The sequence below is a fragment of the Passer domesticus genome, chromosome 10, assembly GCF_036417665.1.
Source record: "Passer domesticus isolate bPasDom1 chromosome 10, bPasDom1.hap1, whole genome shotgun sequence".
Classification (NCBI taxonomy): Eukaryota; Metazoa; Chordata; class Aves; order Passeriformes; family Passeridae; genus Passer; species Passer domesticus.
The window spans coordinates 37,343,864-37,364,830 of record NC_087483.1 but is presented as its reverse complement, the minus strand read 5'-3'; the positions used below and the strand labels follow the sequence as shown (position 1 = coordinate 37,364,830).

The window sequence follows — 20,967 nt, the reverse complement described above, 5'->3', positions numbered from 1 at the left end:
CCAGAGCTGACATGTCTAAAATTCTGCATGCTAAACAATCAAGGTATTTAAAGCCAAAACATTTATTGGTGCTTATTTATAGAAAAAATATTAAGGAAGGATTTGCTAAACTATCTGGTTGTTGAGCATGTACAAACATTTTTGTCTGTAGATTTTACAGGTCTCACAAGGGAAGACAAACTCTTGCTCTCATCTGTATTTCTGCAGCAGAACTAACATTTATGAAGTAGCAGGAGAATATTTCAATCCCCTTCCCCACCTCTAATTTAAACACAATGAGCAGAAAACCACCCAAGAAATGGATTATCACAGATCTGTGAAACAGGTGGCTCAGCTATAATGCAGCAATGCAGGCAAAAAATGGAGGAAAGGATGGGGGAAACAAAGTCCCAATTTAAACAAATTAATAAAAAATTACAACTCTATTTTTTCAACAGTTGCTAGTGGTGTTCCCTTTCTGTGGAAAGGTTACTGTCACCTGAAAGAAATAAGGAAAAATGCAAACAAACAACAAAAAAAAAATCTCCCACAGAATTTTGTCTTCAAAACTAAAATACTTTTGTCTGAAATGCCCCATTCATCAGACTACCCCACCCAGGAGCTCTTCAGAACATCTGGATCAGTCCTGCACCAGGGATTTCTGTACATATTTGTCAGCTTTGGACTTGGATATTTCATGAAAGAAAAAAGCTATTTTGTGGGTAGCTGTAGTGAAAAATCATTTGCTGTGGAGTGAACTTACTTATGTACCTTATTTACCTATGACACCTTATTTATGTCTGGGTCCCTTGTTTTTTCCATTATTGTTTTAGCAATGTTCTATGAATAGACAGAGATAGAGTGGAAATAAGAGACACACATTCCATTTGTTATCTGAAATTTTGCACATCATGGCCAATATGAAATAATTAATATCCCTTTTGATTGCCTTATCAACAGAGTAGTGTAAAGTAGATCTTCACATTAAATATCCCACAGAAGAAAACAGACCCTTGCATGTTTCATGGTGAAATAAATTACCAAATACAACTGTACATCGACTTTTGATAGTTAACATAGTAAATAAATAAATAGATAAATGCATCTTTTAGATGAGAAGCTTTTGTCCTTGCACTTAACAAGTAAAGAGGGGAGGGAGAATAGAACCTGAGTTTATTTTAATGTTTTTTCCCCATGTTATGCTTGAAGTACCAGAGACTGATAATGGCCTACATTGCCTAGCAAAGAAATAATGCCTTTTTCTATACACTGAATGAAGTGGCACTCATGAGGTTTGTTCTCTTCCTTCTCACAGTATGGCAGAGCAGTTTTGCTCATACCTGATACATTTTGTTTCCTCAGTTCCATTTCTTTTTTCCCCATTCATCTCTGTTCTCTCCTTCTACTTAAAAACTCATTTATTGTGCTCTACAGTTCATTAAAATGTTCCTTGCTTCAAACTCACTTTAAAATACATTCTACATATTTACTACTCCTTTAAGTCATTTTAAGTCACTTTTTGTCTTTCAGTTTTGAAGTGACCTCAGATGACTTTCCCGCAGATGACTGAAGTCCATTTAACACAATATGTGCACGTAGCAATTTAGGGAAATTACAGAAAAATTCTGGCAATGACTCCCTATCAGTGAGGGAGAGCTTGTGCTGGAGCAGTGTGAAAGCAATCTTTGGGTATTATAGATATCCTTTTCTTTCATTTCCCTGACATTGGAAGAATTTGCTTGGAATTGAGCTGGGCAAATGGTTTGCAATTATGTACTTGTTTAATGTAATCTCTTTTTGTTTGAATTATTTCTGAACAGTTTGCAATCATCTCATTAATTATTTGAAATAACTTGATAAATAATTTCATGATCTACCCACATGCACAAGACAAGCTTTGTAAACACCAACTTACAATATTCTGCTTGGAATAAAAAATGCTAAGTACATTTCTGTCTTTTGGGAACATTATTTTATAATTATATTCATTATTCTAAGGCAGTAAAGGTCCACTTAGAGAAAAAAAATTAAAAGCGTACAAATTATTTCAGTTCAGAAACTCTTAATTTTTATTTAGTACAAAAGCTAAGTATTTAATTTGAATATGAAAAGTTTATATAATTAAATTTAATTGCTGCCTGAAAAAATTACATGTGCAGTTGATGAGATAGAGGCACATGTGTTTATAAGAACCACTTTTCCTTTTCCCAGCTTAAGAAAGACAGTTGAGGAGAAATATCTTATTAGATACTTCAGGGATGCCATTCTTAAAATATTAACAGTACTTTATTTACTACAGCACCATCCTTAGCAGCACTGTAATAAAAGCTCTGTCTGTGTTTCCACTCTTTATCCTGACTTCAAAAATTTTATGTACAGCACTCCTAACACTGCAGTGTGGTTTAAAATTTAGCTTGGAAATGAAACCTGAGAGAGAGGAAAGTTGCTCATTTTGTTTGTTTGTCTGTTTTACCCTTTAGATACTAAAGGACAGCTATTCAGAAGGAATTTACACCTGTGTAGGGACAGTTTGCACCTCCCTCCCGAGATCATTTTTGTGTTCTTCAATGAACAGCTGCTCACTGATCTTGAAAGCCTAAACTTCAGCATATGACTCCAAAGGCAGAAGCCAGATCAATCCCTCCAAAATAGTTTTATAGGTTTTTTCTTATTTTTAAGGGAGCAGTTTGAGTATTGGAGATTTTCAGAACTAGACAGGACAAAATCCTGAGCAATTTCTGACCCGATGTCGTTTGTTCTGTGTGGGGGAGGACTCCGAACAAGATGGCCCTCAAAGGTCCCTTCCAAACTGTGTTTTTCTATGTTGCAAGTTCACAAACTCCATGCAAGAGGTTGCATTTGGAAAGGGCTGAAAATTTCATTTCTGTCTTAAGCTACTGCTTTTTTTTTTTTATCTTTTTTAATGCAGTTAGCCAGTATCTCTTTAATGAGAGAACTTAGCTGCCATTTTTCTTCTGCAAAAGGGCAATTTTAGTGGCAAGGTTTATGGTACTCCTATAATAAACTCCTATTAAAGCCTTTTTTTTTTTTTTTTGTTAGTTAGCTTGCTTTTGGCTGTGTTTTTTTAAACCTAAATAGGCTGTAAAATACAACTTTGCACAAGAATAAAAGCTTTGAGTAGTTTGATCGAAAGAATTAATAACTGTTATTTCCTAAATGGAGACATTTGATTTGGAATGCTTGCAGAATACTTTGCTTTTCTACAGCGCCTAAAATCCAAGATTCTTAAAGTCTTTGCTGACATTTCTTTCTCTCTTCAAATACTTCTATAAGAAGGGTGAGAAGTGAGGTTAAGAGAGACTCAGAATACACCAATGAGAGACTCCATGACATTTCCAGCCTCCTATTCTTCTGCTGCAGCCACTCGAATTATTCCCACACTCCAGTTCAGCACCTGCACTGGTATGATAAACCTTGGGAGCTCCTGTAGTCAATCAAGTTAATGACATGCACTTTAACTAAGCCACCAAGGCTATGAAGGAGCAGTTAGTCTACAGATGCAACAATTCAGGCAGGTTTATAAGGTCCCTAAATGTATATTTACAAGATAAACAGTAATAGACTCATCACACAGCACACAGAGAAAGCAACCAGCCATTCCAGAGACTTAGTGCAACTCCAGCTGACAGCACCAGTTGCAGATGGGCCATTTTTGCCATTATGGGCCTTTTTGCCATTAAGCCAACCTTGATGCCAGGTCTGTGCCAGTAAATCTGCTCACTCTGAATGCTGTTCTGCATTAGCATTGCACCTGAGCCAACTGCTTCCCAGGCAGATCAGATCAGATCACATCAGATCACATCACATCACTCTTCATGTCGACCTGCACTATCGCTGCTTGCCCAGCTCTGCTCAGGGCAAAGATAAAACCCAGGGCAAACATGTTAATAGATAAGATAAGGTGAAACAGCAGCAGAGGAATTCCCAGTGTCATTGTTCCAAAAGCCAGTCCTCCTGCAAAGCAGGACTGTCTGTTTAATCTCCTGGCAGTGTTTCAGTGAAATGTGAGCCCGAGTTCCTCAGCTTCACTTCGAGCTGCCACCACATGCTGCATCCTCTGCCAGGCTGTTTCCTAAGGACTTTTCTGTGCCTGTAGATGTATTCTGGAGGGAATTAACTAAGTCTAGAGCCAACATGATAGATGAGAGCATTTTTTCACTTTGGTTTCAATCAGGACTTTAACTGGAAGAGCTACCAGAATATACTTGAGCCTCAAAGTGTTTCCATACCACAACACAAATTTTAAAACACCCAAACCAACCTGGAATTACAAATGTGGAATTTAATCTCAAGTTTCTCTATTTTCCTTCTTCCTTGACTTATTACTGTGCATTTATCCTCCTAACAGCCTCAGATATTTCACACATTGAGGATCTTGTACATCCAAACTCCATTTACAGCTCTGTCTTGCACAAGGGTTCACTTTTTATACATTTATTCCTTCTTTCTTCTGTACTTGAAAGCCACCTCAACACTCCAAAGAGCTCACTGGAGTACTCAGAGCTAGACAGTCTCTCTCTGTAGAGATTCTCTAGGTGACACATAGTCATGTCAGCATGTATTCCTGTTAGTACCAGCACTAAATTATTCAAGGCCCATATAAAAGTCTCTTTGGACACCAAGACACACCTGTGTCTTATGTTAAAAAATATTCTAGAGGACAAAAATTATGTTTTTCGTCTGCATAAATGATCCTCTGAAGCAGAATGCTTATACTGCACCTGAAACCCTCAAGGTAAAAATTAAAGGTAAATGTGCTTTCTGGGATACCAACCTGTCTTCTCAGGTCACAAATGGCAAGTATAGAAATAAAAGCAAAAATAAGGAGCCTCCCCTTGCTAACAGACAGCAGAAAAGTGACTATTGAATCACAACAGTCTTAAAGAAAGAAGAATCTATGAAAATGTACAGAGGACTTTCTTTTCTTTTCTTTAGAATACCAACGAGCTCACCATTCTGCCGGACAAACTACACCCAGCCTAATGATTCAAAGACTAATTAGAACATTTACTTTACAGCCCATTTGCTGCGGCAACAATGAAGCATTATGTAGATACACTTCTTCCTGCAGGGGCCAGGAAGGACATTCTGTTGACAGAATTTTAAATGAAAGGGAAAATGAAATTTCCATTAAACCCTCTCATAAGCAGATCAGCTTGCATTCATTCCTGTAAAGGCTCAGTAGTCCAGCCCTGATCAGCAAAATACTGAGCCCCTAAAGATTAAGAGTAAGCGATCTCAGCATTTTCAGCTTTTACAGTGCTCACATCTCTAAGTTAAGCACATAGTTAAATGATTTCAGAACAGAGCCTTGTACCCCATCTGTGACTCCAGCACTTTGAATGGTATCCATTAGCCTGTGTATTCAGAGAAGAAAGGAAAAAGAAGCTAATTGCACTGCAATTTATGTTCCTTCTTTTCTCTTGCATTGTAGACAGAATTTCTTATCATTTCTCATTACCTGTAAAAAGGGGATAACTTGAAAGTTTAAGCTGTCCAACATAAACCTGTCAGTTCCTGTAACAGCTGAATTTTGTAAATGCTGCTGTTATGCACAGGCTCCCTCTGAAATTTAGAAGATGCTGGAATAAGTACATTTTAATACTGCTTTTTAAACTAAATAATTAGCCTTCATAGTCCTTTCTTTTTTGATCACTGTATCACTAAAAGATTTACTGCACTAGAGGAGAGGTCTGGCACAAAAAAACAGACCTTGCTTCTCTATCTGTCATTGCCTAATGACTGCTTTTATTTATCTTTGGATGAGCTACACTCGTTAAACTTCTTAGATCTTCTCTTTTTCTGCATTGCCATTTGTGTGTGGAATAAGGCCAGGGCACTGCCTGTAATTTTTTTCCACATTTGGTTGGTCTAATGGCCCTCATCAAGACTGGTGTTGCCACAGCTGAAGAGGTACCATGGAAGGAAGGGGAATGAGGAGCTGGAGGGTGGAAGCCAGCATCTCCTTAAATCAGAGCTGCTGCTGCTGCAAAGACAGTAAAGGATATCTTAGTGTTAAAATGTAGAAAACAGGCAGGCTGCAAACAAGAATCATTTTTATGGGCCAGACACTGCTGGTTTTACTCATGTTGGAAGTTCTGGTGTCATTAAATGTAACTGTATGTGTGAATTAAGAAAGCAGTGTTTGAATTTTTATTTATGTGATCTCCTGTGCAATAACCCTGGATGGAAATGCATTTGTTAAGTTTTAAATGTGCTCCAGGTTTTATCATTACAAGAGTGGCATTGCCTTCACACAGCTTTTCTGCAAAATAAATATACTGTCTGCCATAAACACACTGTCTTTTCATCTGAACTCCTCATTACTACATCTTCAGATTTTTTAATCTGCAATGCAAATAGACAGGTTGGTGGTCATTACACACTGTGTTCCTACATCTTCTTGAGCTTAATTTAAAACAGATACGATTCTGTCTTATGAAGACATCGGGGTTTGATGTTCTAAATAGACTTTTAGTGTAGATGCTTATTCTGACTCCATTATTTTCCCTTTCACCCTAAATAAAGTTTTCCCAGATCACTGTTGCTACTGCAGAGAAATAGATTTTCTATTTTGCCTTGAAAGAAATGTGAAAAAGGAAAATGCTGATGGCACAAGAAGCAATTTGAATCCCATGATAGAAAACATAGCCTTAGCAGACAATGCACAGTAATAAATAATAGTATAGGAACACTGGGTTTTTTGTTATCAGAACAGAAATGCAAGGCACACATTTTTAAACAAATAAATGTTTCCTTTTGCCCTTTTTTTGGTACTAAGAGAAAGGTGGTAGAAAGCAAGACAGTAGACCTGAAAAATAACATGCCCTGTCTATCATTCAGCTGGTACAGAATTGGTTTTGTTTTTTAATAATGTGCATTGGTTCCACTGTTGTACAGACCACGAATAAAGGACGGGCGACAGATAGAGGTCAGGCACGATTACAACCAGTCATTTTCCTCAAGGTGTCTTGGTACCCTTCGCTGTTATTTCCATTGTCATTACCCTGTGTGTGGAATAGCAAAGGGAAAGCTGTACATCTCACTTCTGTGAATGTGTTGGGCTGTTTGTTTTAGGCTTTGCCACAAGTAAATCAGATTTAGTAGGAGTGATTCACCAGGTAGATATTCTTCCTTAACTATAATAGCACAATACAAGACTGTGGAGTTTCAGGGATGACAAAGCATACATTAAGTGCTATCCAAGAGGATAGTTCGTGTCCTGTGTGACTACCAGAGCTTATTACATTGCTCTTGATGTAACAGGGTGAATTTAAAACTTTGTGAAGTGCTGCCTTGTGACTGGCAAACTACTTCTGACATGAAGCTGAAAGCTGCTGCTGTTTGATGGCTCTTCGGTGACCTTTCAGAGGAGAAAGGATGGCCTCAGTCCAAGTCACAGCACACAGACATCCATATCACTACCAGGAGCAGCTTCCACTCGGAGGGAGAATGAGTTCAATCACTCTTGTGGGCAGGGATTCCCCAATCAGACCCCATCTTTCAGAATTGCTAATCACAGCTCTCATTCTTTTCCTTGGTATTACAGCTCGGAGCGTGATCTCCACAGCTAACGCTGATTAGATGCACAGATGATGATGATGATGATGATGATGATATACAGATCACTGGGCAATACCATTTTTCTCATCTAACTTCTTATGCAAATGATCATAGAGAAAAATCAGCTATTATTGCTTATGAGTATTATTGCCACCAAAGTTCAACAGAAAGTGAACACAAACAAACAGATTCATCTCAAACAGACTCACGATGTGCCATAATCAGGTCTTTTGAAAAGGTCCACATTACCTCATTCAGAGTTGATTTGTAAGTCACACCATTTCAATGTCACAAACAGCCCAGTTAAATGTCAATAGAGAGGAATATTAAAAGAAGTTTATGCTTGTGTAACAGAGAGCAGATAACTTCTTTGGCTGTCAGGGACTGCCATATGTGAAATTACCTTTGTGGGCCAGAATGCAGCCACTAAATCTTTACCCATATAACTCACAGAAAAGAAGGAACATCTTCCCACCCCTGGCCAGTCAATTAACAGAAATGATTGTCTTGGGCTGTAAGAAAATTTCCTGCTTCTTTTTAATTCCTCTGTAAGTTTTGCAGACATTTTCCTTTTCCAAGACTAAGCTGGCACGCTCTGTGCTCTTCGATTGTCACCTGCCCCAGGTGGGGGCTACATTTCCACAGTACATTAGGTAGGGACTGCAAAGCATCTCTGCTCTGTATAATAGAAGTTATTATTCCCATTATTATTTTTAATGCACAGTTAACTGTAGAGCATGGGAATATGCTGACAGCTCATGTCTAATCACCCCTGTTGCAGCAAAATATGCTTCGTTTACAAGGAGTATACACACCAGCTCTTTTGTTTCTAATTATCACCAACTATTTGCTGCATCAGAAAGAGAAAGAAATAAGCAATCTAAACCAAAAAATTATTATAACCAGTGGAAATCAGCTCTCTTACAGCTGACTTTATTTATCTGAACATGAACAGGAAGGAATGTACAGGAGTGACACACCAGGACAAGAGCTTACGCTGTGTCTTTTTAATGGAGTCAATATCCAGTGTATATAGACTGGAAAATATGCAAAGGCACACAATGCAGCAAACTGTGAACAGTCTGCTTGGAAAGCACAGGCCAGCAGTGACCACTAGGTCATCTTATTAAAGATGAAAAATGGCTTGGCTTTGAAATAAAAGCCAGTTACCTCCTATTTAATATCTTGATGTGGTTGCAGGAGCATAGAGGCAAAATACAAAAGCTAAAGCACAACTATAAATACACAAGAAAACAACAACATGAGAATACTTCCTAAATACATTAGCAATAAATAGAAAGAGACAGTCTGGGGAAAGAAATCAAGTAACAGAAATGTTTTGTGATGGTTTTATTCAAACCTGGACCCATTTCTGATTTATCTTTGAAGTCAGAGGGGCAGGCAAGTGTCTAACAACAGAAAAAGGCAACTTATAAAATAGCAAGCTCCCTAAAAGTCAGCCTGACTTGTTTCTAGGACAGGTTAATAGGCTTCTGAGCTGAGGATTACTTTAGATTAACCTCAGAAAAGCTTTTTACACAATCTCTTGTGATATTGTCAAAAATGAGCTAAGCTGGCACAATCTCGATGAAGTTATTGTACAAGTACTAAAAAATGTCTGTAAAATTGTTGGTTAACTGCCAAAAGGAAATGATGTGTTGAGCAAGGCTCCTGTAAGAGCCTAAGCTGAGCTCAGTGCTATTCAGCATTTTTATGAATGACTTCAATGATGGAATAAAACACACAGTAATTAAATTCGCAGATAATATCAAGCTGGCAGGATGCATAGGGACTCTTGAGGACAGGATTAAAATTCAAAACTTATCTAAACAAACTGAAGCTACAAACAAGATACAATTCAGGGAAAACAAGTGCAATATACTGAACTTAAATAGAAATAATCAGTTGTGCACATACAACACATGGAATACCTAATAACACAATTAATTCAGAAAAAAATTATGTGGAGGATAAACCACTACCAGCAGAACATGAGTCAGTGTTTTTGCTCATAAAATTACCCTCCTACAAGGGCATGTGATGAAGATGTCACACATAGGACATTTGAAGGAGCCCTCAGCAGGCCACAGCCTGAGGCTGGAGAACTGTAGGGAGTTTAATTCACCAAACTTCCAGGAAGAAACAAGTCAGCTGGACAGCTGAGAGCAGCAGGAACAATCAAAGGTTTGAAAACACCTTCTGAGAGGAGAGGTTGAGAGAATTGTGTTTGTTTAACTCAGCCAAGACACAACAACAGTCATCAAATAACAGAAGTTTTGCAAGAGGTTACTCTTACTGCCACTCTGTTAATATGTTTAAATTGCAGACAGGAGTATTAAAGGACAAATTAGACAAACTTTGTCAGGAATTACTTCAGAGGGCTGAGAGATTTCTCAGAATCTTCCAATCCTGTCTGCTGCGCTTGTCTTATAAATGTTATTTTTCAAACCTCCTGCAAAAGCATGCTTGCTCTGCCCATGAAAATCTAAGGAAAATAACAAAAATACTACTCTGATTATTTGTGGTAAAATTTATATTAAAGGGTAAAATTCCCAGAGTTATTTTAGGTGAACTTCGGAAAATGACTAATTTTGGCTAATTTAAGTTACCAAAAATCAGCCAAAATTAGTCATTTTTAGGCTAAACAATGGTACACAGGCCTAAAAAGGGAAATTATTGCAATTGCTGCAGTTATGCAATTGGAGCAATGACATGTTTGAGGGAGTGAATGACAGATTCTGGATATTCTGATCATTTTACCATCATCTATCTGTCCATTTTAAAAGTTTACACAAAATATCAAAGGTACGCTATGGAGGAAACTCAGACTAGAGCTTGTCCAGATAAAGTATTCACTAAACAGATGGTGGTGATAATGAAGCTTTGCAGGGTGAAAGGTAATTAACCTGCTCAAGTGCTCATGACAAGATCCTTGATACAACACCTAAGGGCCTGAAGGCAGAAAGGCAGAAATGAGCAGCAGTTTGAATTCTCAGGTGTGGGATGCCAGAAAGCTGGGCAGCATCAGGGGCTGCTTGCTCACCTGTACAGAGAGTGCTGCACTCACAAGGATACCTGGGGCTCAGTCAGTCACCCAGAGGCTGGACAAGGTACAGTTTTAGGTCTGGTCCTGAAAAACGGGATCAGAAACCATTCTGGGAGTGGCCAGATGTAGCTTTTTGGTGACCAGCTGTACCTTGGTATACCACAGCACTGGAGCCCACAATGGCCACACACCACTAAGGAACAGCCAACTCCGAACATCTCAGGTCATCTTTCCCTCAGCAAAGTGTCAAGAAAGGAAACATTTGGATGGTTCAGTTAGCAGAGTGTTCAGTTTGCTCTGCTCATTATTTTGAGTCTGCTGCTTTTTAACTACACTTTGGTAAAGTTAATTGAAGCATCCTTTTCACTTCATTTTAAACAGACAAAAGAGGACTCACCTCACTATCATTCATCTATTACGTTTTCCCATATTAATTTCCCCTTAGCACTGTCTCCAAATATCCTGACATTTACTTCTCTGGCAATTGTTTTGATATTTTTTCATCATTTCAGTTGCTCTCTTTAGGACCTTTTCTATTATTTCATGTGCTCTTTGAGATAGAATGCTGAGATTGAACACTTTAATACAGGCAAAGGTGTACTATAAATTCTTGTAACAATACTTGTTTTGTCTTAATACAATCTAACATCTCAATTTCTTTCTAGACTGCATTGAACTGCAGCCTTCTCAATGCCGTTCCCTGCAATGACCAAGTATTTTTCTCGGAGTTGTTACAGCTAATTTAGAATCTATCAGGCAGTATGATTAGTTCCAATTGTCCCTTCAGCATCAGTTACCATCAGCTGTCTACCCTGAAGCTCACCTGTCATTTATTGCTGAGTGCTCGATCACCGTTTGATCCTTCTGCATTCCTCGTATCTCTTAGAGTTAACAAGGCCCATGTAATTTCACCTTGTCAGCAACAACAAAAAAAAAGTACTATTTATTGCCTTTCCAGACAGTTTTCACAAGTTCCAGTATGGATCTTTACATTGCTCAACTATTAATCTTTTTCTCAAGTCCTTATTTCTTACCTTCTTAGAGCTCCCTAATCCACAAGAGAACTTCCTTCTTATACTGAGATAATTTTTTTTGAGCGACTTTATCCACATAAACTGTATTTACTATTGTAGCTACAAGATTTCCTGTCCTCAAGTAATGAAAGAATTCTAATAGACTGCAAAGATAATGTTTTCTTTAACAGGAACTATTTTGATTCATTCTTTGATAACAGCTTTATCGAAATGATTCATAAAACCCCATACCAGCATGATCTCCACATTTCTTGCAGGAACTAGTCAGAAGGCTAAGACTCACTCTCTCAAACCATTTGTACTCCCTACATCTTCCACTCTTCCCTTTATCTATTTGCTTTATCTTTATGTTTGCCTTTCACTTAGATTTTCAACTATTTGAGGATAGCTTTTACTCTTTTTTATGTTTGGACAGTGTAGAGCATGGTGAGACTGGAGCACATACATACAAGAAGTACCTTGCAAAGACAATAGTGACATATTGCATGGAAAACGTTTCAAATAAAGTGATTTACTGCTTATCACATGCAAACAGACATTTCTATATCTTCTGCTCAGGAACTTCTCTGCTCAGTCCTGATACTAATAAAAATAATTCTTTGCTTTCCCAGAGGTTTTCTTACATCAACACTGCACCAATCCAAAATAATGCCACTCTAAGATTAATTCTACTGGATGTACAAGAAATGAATCTGGAGACCTCTGTCTATGCAGTCACCATCCTTAGACTTCAGATGGTATCAGTTCAGACAATGATTTTTCTTATCTCCACTTTGGAGTAAGTTTTCTCCTTTTCCTGAGAAGCAGCATAAAAAGTTAGGAAATTCCATCACCTTGGTACAAGCCTCTCTACTGTCAATAAAATCAACTGCTTGTTTGCAAAAGTAAATTATGCTTTCGTTATTTTTACCAAATAAAATGTTACTTACACACTATTTAGTGGCAAATAAGCAACTAGGGCAGATGGTGACAATCCCCTGTGTGACTGTGCTGTAGCAGGAGGAAGAACAAAGACAAATGCAACAGAGCAGATGTCCAGGATGCACGTGGAAGATGACAGACAAATGAGTCACACCCAAGGATCTCATTTCCAGTTCCACAAATGGATTTGTCAAAGGCAGGAGTGTGAGGTTGAACACCAGCAAACTGAGACATCTCATAGGAAGAGAGGATGGAGGTCAGCTTGTTGACAGAGGAGAGATTCCAGGAGAGTTCCCAAAGAAGCTGCATCTTTCCCAGGTTCAGGGAATGGCATGATTGAAGGAAAACCTTAAAGCAAGCTACGTGTGTCATGGCTCCTGCAAAGAGCTTTCAGTGGAGCAGACATTACACTTCAAAGAAACTACACTGTCATTGCTCTTGGAGAAAGCAGAGCTGCAAGGTCTGAGATTACAACAGATTTACCTGGGTAACACCAGGAGAGAAGGAGAGAAAACTGTATGTTCCTTCCTCAAGAGAAATGGAAGGAAGAAGCTACCTCAGAAAATGGCAGATTAGAGATAGGGTTCAACAACCTGGTGACCATCATAAGCAGGCACAGTCATTCTGGCAGTCCTGCCTTGCTGGGCAAGTGCAGATCTGACCCCTCCGAGCCCTCTTACCAGACCCCATTTGCCCACCAGCCACACAGCTTCTTGTTTATGTCACTGTCAAACTCACCAACACTGCAGCAGGAAATCTAAACATCCCCTCTGCCTTAACAAGAGGCCCCAGCTCACTCTGGTTGAGCCACACAGGTCAGGCCTGGGAAGGACTAAACACTGAGCAGACCAAGCCAGCAGCTATCCAAGCTTTCCTTTCCTTAAACAGTCTACGGATTAATTAAGAATGTCCAGAAATATTCTCATCTCTGTATAAATTCTACACTAGAACTAGGAACAGCAAATATTCAAATAGTTTTAATTTTTTTTTTTTTTTTTTCTTTTTTTTTCTTTTTTTTTTTTGCTAGTATAGACAGAGCTTTAGATTCTATTCGATGGTGCTACAAAAAAAATCCACCATCAGAGCTGGCAGTCAGCTTCCCTCCTGGGGCACTGGAGGCTGGTAGTGCAGCTGACTGTTATCATGTCAGGAGCAGACAAGGAACTCTGCTCAGCAGTGACAGTGATGAAATCTATTGTTCAGTCCACAGCCAAGATGAATCACTCTCCTTTTCACTTCTTAGTGTCTGCAGACCTTTTAAGTTTTATGTGTTAGGTTATTGTGGAAGGAAAAAAGGAAATACCACTGAAGGAGAAATTAAGCAAGACCTAATGAGTCCATCTCAGGAGAGTGGGAGTTTGCGCATTCAGCATACTCTTAAACTCTAAAGCACCCTTACCGATAGGCTTGTTCAAAACATGGGAATAAATGGGTACAAATAAAGGGAGACACTGATCCCTAAAATATTTGAGCACAATGGTTTCTTGTAAAAATATCAGTATTAAATGAATTTAAGAAAAGCAACCCAAACAAGCAAAGATAAAAATAAACACCATTACATCCACTGATATATGACTGATTGACAGATTGTTTATGATCATACCATAAACACTAGAATCTGGGTGTGAAAATGACCTTGAGACGTTGTGTAACCACACCAATTCCTATCTGATACCAATGTGTAACACTTAGCATTCACAGGTGTAGAAAAGCTTAATTACCATTTTTGGAAACACATGTTTCCACACAATATTTCATATACTTTTCAGAATATCTTGTATTCCAGTATCTCGTGAAATATCATATTATTCTCCTACACATAAAACTAATGGGAAGTCAGCAATAATGGTTTCACAAGGTAAATGTTTAAGAGGTTTCCACTAAGAAAAGCTTACAACTCATAATTCATGGAAAACCAAAAAGCTCTCTGAAATAATTTCAACACAACCTTCATTTTAATGCAGGATTAGTGTATGCCAGCTCTCGTCTTATCTGTATTGTTTGTTTCACAAAAGAGTAAGTTGAAAGACACCTAGAAATGCTCACAAGATGCCAGAGCCAAAACTGATGTGGCATTTTCTTTCTAAACTTCTGTTCTCAGAAATTGCAGCTTTGAACTTCACTTTCTGGGGAGAATTGCTCTTACTTACTCTCAACATAGAGAGAAAGGATTTTTTTTTTTTTTTTAATTTTAAGGAAAGCCATGACCATATGCTTGAGTTAGCACACTTAAAAAGCTTAACATGCAGTTGACAATGTGCTTCCATGTGTCCATCAGATCAAGCATGGAAGCTCACTCACCTGCCCTCGCTCTCTCTTATGCACCCATACCCATGGAAGGAAGGGAGCCACAAATGCAGCTCACAATCCCTCCTTAAGACAAGATCCTGGGCTTTCAAGCCAATGATATAACCTTGAAATCATGTACACACTGTGTATTATAAATAAATTTGAGCTGGAGCTCAGGCTGCAGCCTGCACTTGATACACAGCATGCACATTCTTTGTCTCAGCTGGACAGAGGAAGATCAAACAGGATCTTACATTAAAGAGACACCCACTGCTCACCTTAGTGCTTATTGATTTCAATAAAAATAATATTCACCTGTTATGCAGAGCTTCACTGGTAGATTTAAAAACATTATATAAAAGAAGTCAACAATATTATCACCATATTACAGCTGTGAAATTTGAAGTAAAGGGAGATAAAGTGCTTTGTCAAGAGTCTCCAAAAAAACCCAAGGGACTGAAGGAAAGTCACATGAAGTCCAGCACAAGGACTGTGTTAAGAGCAGGGCAGGACACTACAAATGGATTTTATGGAAAAGAGGTGCTAACAGAACACAAGAAAAAGCAAAGAGAAGAGAAAGGTTAATGTAGAGTCCAGGATCACACAAAAGAAAAATCTTGACAGGGAGATCTGGAGCAGCGCAGTAGACAGGAGCAGATGTTAAAGGAATTATCAGAGCCAGTGCAAAGCAGAGACAAGTAGGGTGTGAGAAAGAAAAATATAGAATGGAGCTCTTTGGTAAGGACCATAAAGGGTCCTGAAAGGCCAGAAAGGAAAAGGCTGTAGCAGTCCAGATAAAAACAATGATACGTGTTGGCAAGAGAGGGTTGAAGCTGTGCTCAGGTGGTTTCTGACCCAAGCAACCTGAGATTGAGGGGTTTTTAACTTCAAGCTGCAATCCACACTGCATCTTTCCTGAGTCTGAAACAAAGGAGTGTATTTGCTTTTCATGTTTCTCCTCTGCTCTTCTTGGATTTTTTTTTCCAGGGCAGTTTTCTCTTTTCTGCTGATTTATTCTCTCTCCCATCACATTTTTCCCCCTATGCTGATCTTTACTATCAATTCCCAGAGTTTGTGAGAGTACCTCCCCTCTGGATAGTACAGGGCTTTTTATTTAAATGGATTTAAGCTTTAGTTTTGCTGTAAGAAATTTCTCTTCTCTTCTGCATTGCCAACACTGCTGCCCTTTACCTCAATCAACATGATAATGGCATTTGTACTGCTATGCTGTCCAGCCTTGATGTCAGAATATTTTGTGGAGAAAAACAGAGTGACAGAGAATTCATCCATTTCAAATGCAAAAATATCAGGAAATTTTCTGTAACTCTCTCACTGAACATGCCTGTGCATTTCATATACCAATCTATATCAGTTTGGAAAATAGCACAGTATGAGAGTAATGCCCTTGCATAGAAGGAGGTTTATTCATATTTGGACATTTCTTCACTGCTGGAAAGCAATATGTAGGTGTAAGATTTTGTAATTGCAGCTGCAGTGGTGGAATGCAGTAATTTACCTATTTAAGCTTATGTGTTTGTATAAATGTGGTACATCCCCTCCATCACTACAAAACCACAGGAATTTTGCACCTTAACACTTGTACAAATCCAAGTCCAAAACTCTGAATCATCTATGATTCAGAGTTATCAAAGCCCTGTTCCTCTTGCTCGAAGCTACAAATACGACTTGACTTTATCACAGTTGCCTAGAGAGGATATGAAATACAACTTCACCATTTTTGTCCTTCTCTCTCCTGTCCACGGGCAGATAACCCAAAGTCTCTTTATTGATGGCACTAAGGACATTTCATGGCTCAGTTCATGAGTTGACTTTTACAGGCTCTACTGAGTCTGGGTTTCTCAGTGTGTGACACTGAGTCTCTTCTTAACTCTTCAAGCTTAAGGTTCTTTTGGAAACAGCTTTTCTAAGCCACAGATCTCTTGGTTTTCTCCCATGTACACTTTAGGAATAAGAAGCCAAAACTAGTAGGATGCTAAATTTGTTTTTGTAGTATTTAATGTTTCTGACCTATCTCATTTTTGAAGTTCAGCCTAACTGGAATTTAGGAATAAAAGTTAAGTATTGCTAGTGTATATAAAATATTGTGTATTTTTGAGAATATGCTGCTTTTTCTGGTGTTAAAGCATTATTGATATTTTTCTGATTAATATCTTCTGAGACCTTCTCAATTTCCTTTAAACTGTCTTGGATCTTGCTCAAGTATAAGCAATTCATCTCATTGCTTCCTTTTTGGTGTCAGGGAGTACTTCTTTCTAATGAGCATCCACATATGCTGCATTTATTAATTTGTTTTGGTCACAAATGAATTAATGCAATTGTAAATGGATACTGATAGCCCTCCGCTACACAATCTTACAAGCAACATTTCTTGAGGAAAAAAAAACGTTAAAGGAAAATCTTTACCCCAAAACTGGAACTCCAAAGGCTTCATCTTTCGAATGAAAGAATCACTGAGAACTTAAATATGTCTGTCACCAGGCATAAGGATAGTTGAGCAATATATTTTTGCACATAATTCCTTAAGTGCTTGAAGAACCATGGCTCCCCACTTAAAACATGCTGTATCTGTTGTCCACATTTCTGGACTGGCATTCCTGCTAAACTCCAGGCTTGCTCAGTGCATGTCAGGTTAACTTCTTCACTAGTGAAATCTCAAAACCTTTCTGCTCCATATTTTTAAAATTATATCAATGCGCTGAATAATTAAACAGGAATACAAAATAGTAAATTCCTCCATCTAAGTATTTTGATTTCCAAAGGATCACAACATGAAAATCAGTTATTTTTCAATTTGACTGTTGAAATGGTTCATTGGGATTTTTTGTTTGTCTTGAAAGTCCTTGAGCTGCTTTTAAACGAAGCATTGTGGATCAAATAAAAAGATTAAGACTTAGACAAATGTTTTCACTATGCCTGGAACTTCTGAGTACCCCAGATATAAAAGAAGATTAAACAAAACACAGCACAATTTGCACTTAAATAATTATATCAAACCTTTGACTCATCACGTGAGGAAATACCAATACTTCAGGCAAGTTCATATGACAAAATCAAAAACCTTCTTAAAACTCAAATGAAAAAAATAACATCAAGGCATTGCAAAAAAAATAAATTGTCACTTGCAATTTTTTATATCAAGTCCTCAAAATGGGCACCCAGACAATACCTATACCTGAGGGTAATGAGCAGGAACGAACAGCACAACTTCCAAAATTCTGTTTTGCCTTTACAGCTGTTCATGTATTCCATTCTCACCAGCACCACACATTTCTGACATACACATAAATAACCATTAAAGAAGCCTAATGAATGGTGCAGCATGGACTGCTTTCTTTTGTGCACGTTTCACAACCAACTGACCAAAGGCACATCAGAAATTAGGTTTTACTCATATAATGATTTACTTAAAGAGCGAGGTAGGAAAGATTGCCAGCTACATCTGCTCATTAACAGGCTGAAACACCCTCTGTTGGCTATCAATGCCTTTTCTCTCAAGAAATCCCAGGAGGTAATTCCTAGTGTGTTTGTTTTCTACTTCATGTGTGTGTCTCTCCCCATTGTAAAACCACTGTGCAATATGCATGGATGTTTGCTGTACATTAATACCAGTATTTCCAGACTGAAGGAATTAGTGAATCTCAAAATAAAGCACACAAGAATGTATCTCTTCAGCTGTACCATTCTAAAAATAGGATGAGTCAGCTTGTGTCTCCTTAGGGCTCTGAGGATCAGGAAAAGAGCATTTTTTTAATATCAAAACCAGTATTTTTAATGAAGGAGGTTATATGCAGGTCTAAAACCACATCTGTACAGAGGAGCTGCAGTAAGGATATGTCTCACTGAGTCTGCAGTGAATAACAAAGCATGGGGAGAACGATACACACTGACATGCTGTGCAAACCCAAGGCATCCAAAAATCACTCCCTCACTGAATCAGTTCAAACTGATACATCTGAAACAACTCACACTCTGAAACTAACCCACACTTTTTAAAAAGGAATTTTTTTCAGTTAACCTCTTTCTTTAGGTTCCCTCTTTAGATGTTAAGAATCTGTATTTACAGTCAAATAATTACATATGTGACATTTTAAAAGAAACAGAAAAGGTCTTTAGAATAACGCTTATGTTTTTTACTTAGGAAATTGAAGATACAGGCTGAAAACACAAACATTGTGAAATTTCTTCTATATATAAATCACAGAAAAGTAAAAGGAAGACATTCATTCAGCTGTATTATTAATACTTACCTCTAAGCCTAAAAGAACTCACATTATGTCTGTCAAAATCCTGAAAATTATTCTTTTTCAAGTCTTCAAATATCATGCGACGGATTTAAATCCATTAAAGAAAGATTTCACTTCAGATCCATAGCATTATATTCAAGTCATCCAGGGATATTTGAAAATTTAAGTCTGTAGTACCTTCACAACTGATTACTTTAATGGCATTTAAGATAATACACACCAACTGTTTGGAATTACCTGTCTACATCAGTGTCACATCAAACTAGTCTTTCTGCCTACATCAAGATTTTGTGGCTCTACATGGGAATCACTGAGTTATTCCTGTCATTCACACTTTTAGTGCTGTGCTGTTATTCACCGCTTAAGCTAATGAATAAATAATAGGTATTTTCCCTATTTTTGTCAAATTAAACTTTACTTCAGTTGGTCTTCTGCTGTTTTTTCACCTCCACTGGGAGGAGAAGGGATTTACAGGTAGGTATGTTTTCTGAATTTAAACTTAGCAGTAAGTATCTCTCTTCCTAAGCAAAGGAGTGTACTAAGCCAACCCCAGCACTGCATGCAAGCAAAAGCAGAGGCTGCTTGACTTCTCTCTTCATCCCAGCCCAAAACTGTTTGATGGCTGCAAAGGAAATATCCCAGTCCAAAGGACCAGAGAGACACTCAGGAGCCAGAATCCCACAAATGCTGACTGTGTGGCAGACCCGCACATTTTATTTATTCACCAGCTGTAAATTCCCTCTCCTGTGTACAGATGCTAGATACTCACCTGAGGAGGCTGGGAAGGAGCACAGCCTGTGCCTTCCTCCCAGCTTTCCAAATCCCAGCACATGTGCAGATCCTGACCCTCTCCAGTCCAGCAGGAAGGAGCCTGATAGGGGTCCCTGTGGATTTGCTTCCATGGCCTCTTGGAGACAGCACCAGTAACAGCATGGAAATCTGGGAGACAGGAGGGAGAAGTGTCACACAGGGGCAGCACTGAGGGTGAGACACCCCAGCAGCTCCCAGGCTTTGTGGTGTGCCATATTCCCATATTGTACATGTAGGAACTCCCTGTCCAGAGCATGGCTTTTTCCAAAGGTTTCTCAGGAGGACTCCTAAGCTTGAGCTGTCTGTATCTTCCAGCTAAATTCAGCAATCAAACACCTGGTAAATCTCTACCCCTTCTACAGAAAATAAGAAGGGGAAAAAACCTTCAAACTGGTTAGACCCAATGAGAATTAGCCAAAAGCACCACCAGAGAGGGAACAGATGACAAGGAGAGATCCTTGCCCTGCAGTCTGTCAGAGAGCACCTCCTGTTCTGTTCATCAAAAGGCCTGCTAGTGCTGCAATTTATATAGCTTTGCCTTTATCCAAGATTAATAATGCAATTTTGTATTACAATCCAGATTCTATGATTAGAGTGAATATTTTCAGATGCTACTTGGACTTTATTTCCACGAGTTCAGCTCCAGGCATCACCTATGGCTGCAGCTGGGAACTACTGGGGCTACAAGGGATCACTTGGGAGAACCCCAGCTTGAGACTGTAGCTCTTCATGCCATGTCCAGCCTTTCAGTTTTAAAATGCATTGCAAAGGTGTTTATGACACAACAGTTTGTCACCCAGGACACCCAGACCTCCTCCTGCCTTTCCATCTGGCTTTTGAGTTGGCTTGTAGGATATCAGGAGTGCCTTTGCCAAGTCCCTGCAGCTGTGAGCATAGAAGTTACTGTGCTGTTACAGTGTCACTGGTAGTGACACTGAACTATTTTGATACTGAAATTTTTTAATTCATCTTGTTTACTGAGCATCATATGACTCTTATTATTTAAACTCCACAGAACACCTGCAACTACAAAAAGACT

At 38.5% G+C, this 20,967-nt stretch overlaps 1 protein-coding gene across 1 annotated transcript in view; it reads right to left on the bottom strand.

The window, feature by feature from the left end:
* Positions 1 to 20,967, bottom strand: part of THSD7B (thrombospondin type 1 domain containing 7B) — a 490,174-nt gene that overhangs the window by 357,555 nt on the left and 111,652 nt on the right. The window contains exon 5 of the mRNA XM_064435254.1: positions 19,888 to 20,057. The gene's annotated coding sequence lies outside the window, so the exon portion shown is untranslated. The remainder of the gene's footprint in view (positions 1 to 19,887; positions 20,058 to 20,967) is intronic.